Source organism: Cavia porcellus, unplaced genomic scaffold, assembly GCF_034190915.1.
Source record: "Cavia porcellus strain 051 isolate PalLab524CR breed Dunkin Hartley unplaced genomic scaffold, mCavPor4.1 scaffold_4, whole genome shotgun sequence".
Taxonomy (NCBI): Eukaryota; Metazoa; Chordata; class Mammalia; order Rodentia; family Caviidae; genus Cavia; species Cavia porcellus.
In genome coordinates, this window is record NW_026947487.1 from 5,142,882 (window position 1) to 5,146,841 (window position 3,960).

Here is a 3,960-nt window from a genome sequence, read left to right on the forward strand (position 1 = left end):
ACCCCAACACTCTAAACCTAACCATAACCATAACCCTAACCCTAAACTTCAAACCCTCTAATCCTAAACCTAACACAAACACTAACCCTAATAATAACCATAATGCTAACCCTAACACTTACCCTAAACCTAAACCTAAGCCTTACCCTTAAACTAACCTTAACCCTAACCCTAACACTCTAACTCTAAGCCTGACCCTATCCCTAACCGTAAACCTCTAACGCTCTAAAACCAACACTAACACTAACCCCAACCCTAAACCTAAACATAACCCTAACCCTAACACTAACCAAACCCTAACACTAACCTTAAAACTAACCCTAACACTAACCCTAACCCTAACCCTAACCCTAACCCTAACCCCTAACTCTAAACGTAACCCAAAAACTAACCCTAACTCTAACCCTAACCCTAACCCTAACCCTAACACTAACCCCAACCCTAACCTTAAAACTAACCCTAACGCTAACACTAACCCAAACCCTAACACGAACCCTAAAACTAACCCTAACTCTAACCCTAACCCTAAACCTAACCCTAACACTAACCCTATCCCTAACCCTAACCCCTAACCTTAAAGGTAACCTGAAAACTAACCCTAACTCTAACCCTAAACCTAACCCTAACAATAACCCTAACCCAAACCCTAAAATTAACCCTAACCCTAACCATAACCGTAAACCCTAAACCTAACCCTAACCCTAACCCTAAAACTAACCCTAACTCTAACCTTAACCCTAACCCTATCCCTAGCCCTAACCCTCTAACCCTAACACTAATACTAACCCTCAAACACTAACACTAACACTAACCGTAACACTCTAACCTAAACCCTAACCCTAACACTAACCCTCTAAGTCTCTAAACATAACCCTAACACTTACCCTCTAATCCTAACCATAAGCCTAACCATAACCATAAACTCAACCGTCACCCAAACCTAATCCTAACCCTAACCGTTACCTTAACCCTAACAATAACCCTAACCCTAACACTTACTCTTACCATAACCCCAACCCTAACACTAACACTAACCCTAACCATAAACCTAACGCTAACGATAACCCTAACAGTAACCCTCTCACCGTAAACGTAACCCCAAACCTAACCCTAACCCTAAACCTAACACTTAAACTAAACCTTACGCTTACCCCAACCCTAACCCTAAACATAACCTAACCCTAACACTAAATCTAACTCTAACTGTAACTCTAACCCTAATCCTAACCCTAACACTAACCATTCAATCATCTAACCCTAGCACTAATCCTTACACTAACCCGAACCCAAACCTAACCTTCTATCCATAAGTCTAACCATAATCCCCTAACGTGAACCCTAACCCTAACCCTAATCCTAACAATAACACTCCAATGCTAACCATATCCCTTACACTAACCCAAAACCTAACCCTCTAACCTTAAGCCTAACCCTACCCCTAACCCTAACCCTCTAACGCTCTAACCCTAACACTAACACTAACCCTAACCCTAACCATAAACCTAACCCTAATGCTAACCCTAACCCTAAGCCGAACCCAAAACCTAAACCTCTAACCCTCTAACCCTAACCATAACCCTAACACTAACCCTAACACTAAAAGTAACATCTAACCCTAACGCTAACCCTGACACTTACACCAACCCTAACCCTCTAAGCCTAACCCTAACGCTAACCCCAACCCTCTAAACCTATGCATAACCATACGCTAACCATAAACATCCAACCCTCTAACCCTAAACCTAACCCTAACCCTAACCCTAATACTAATTGTAACGCTAACCCTAACACTAACCCTAATCCTAAACCTAAGCCTTACCCTAAACCTAACTTTAACCCCAACCCTAACAGTAACAGGAACACTAAATCTAACCCTAAACCTAACGCTATCCATAACCGTAACCCTAACACTAACCATCCAATCGTCTAACTCTAGCCCTAACCTTAAACCTTACCCTAACAAGAACCCTAATACTAACCCTCTAACCATAAGTCTAACCATAATACTCTAACGTGAACCCTAACCCTAACTCTAATCCTAACAATAACTTTCTAATGCTAACCATATCCCTAACACTAATGCGAAACCTAAACCTCCAACCCTCTAACCCTAACCCTAACCCTAACCCTAACCCTAAACCTAACTCTAACCCTAAACCTAACCCTAACCCTAAACCTAACCCTCTAACCCTCTAACCCTAAGCATAACCACAACCCTAACACTAAATCTAACCTCTGACCCTAAAGCTAACGCTGACCCTAAAAACAACCCTAAACCTCCAAACCTAACCCTAACGCTAACCCCAACCATCTAAACCTAACCATAACCTTAAAGCTAACCCTAAACATCCAACCCTCTAACCCTAACCTAACCCTAACCCTAACCCTAATACTAACAGTAACGGTGACCCTAACACTAAACCTAAGCCTAACCATAACCCTAAACCCAACCATCATGCCAAACTTATCCTAAGCCTAAACATTACCTTAACCCTAACACTAAACCTAACCCTAAAAATTACTCTAACCCTAACCCTAACCCTACCCCTAACAATAACACTAACCCAAATCCTAACCCTAACCCTAACCCTAACACTGAACCTAACCCTAACCCTAAACCTAAACCTAACCCTCTAACGCTCTAACCCTAACACTAATGCTAACCCTAATACTAACCCTAAACATAACCCCAAACCTAACACTAACCTTAACCCTAACCCTAACCCTAAAACTAACCCTAACCCTAACACTAACACTAACCATAACACTAACACTAAGTCTAACCATAAACCTAACCCTAACCATAACCCTAACACTAACACTCTCACCCTAATCATAACCCCAAACCTAATGCTAACGCTCAACCTAACCCTAAACCTTAACCTTAACCTAAACCTTACCCTTATCCGAACACTAACCCTAAACCCAACCTAATCCTAACACTAAATTTAACCATAACTCTAACTCTAAAGCTAACCCTAACCCTAACACCTAACACTAACCCAAGCCCTTACACTAACCCTAACCCTAAACCCTAACACAAACCTTAACCCTAACCCGAACAGTAACAGTAACTCTAACTCTAACCCTAACTGTATCCATAACCATAACCCTAACACTAACCATCCAATCATCTAACCCTAGCCGTAAACCTAACCCTAAGCCTGACACTAACCCTAAACCTAACCCTAAACTTAACCCTAAACTTAACCCTTACCATAACTCGAACACAAACCCTAACCCTCTAACCATAAAGCTAACCATAATGTTCTAACGTGAACCCTACCCCTAACCCTAATCCTAACAATAACCCTCTAACACTAACCATATCCCTAAGACTAACCCGAACGCTAAACCTCTAACACTCTAACCCTAACCCTAAGCCTAAGCCTCTAACACTTACCCTAACCCGAACCCTAAACCTAACCTCTAACCCTCTGACCTTAAACATAACCCTAATTCTAACCATAACACTAAACCTAACCTCTATCCTAACCCTCACCCTGACCCTAAGACCAACCCTAAACCTCTAAACCTAACCTTAACGCTAACCCCAACCCTCTACACCTAACCATAACCATAACCTGAACCCTAAACATCCACCACTCTATCCTTAAACTTAACTCTAACCGAAACCCTAATACTACCCATAATGCTATCCCTAACACTAACCCTAATCCAAAACCTAAGACTTACCCTACACGTAAATTTAACCATAACCCTAACCATCTAACCCTAAGCCAAACCATATCCCTAACCCTAAATCTCTAACGCTCTAAACCTAACACTAACAGTAACACTAACCCTAACCCTAACACTAAAGCTAACCCTAACCCTAACCCTAAGCCTAACCCTAAACCAAACCCTAAAACCTAACCCTAACCCTAAACCTAAAACTAACACTAACTCTAACCCTAACCCTAACCCTAACCCTAGCCCTAGCCTTAACCCTCTAACCCT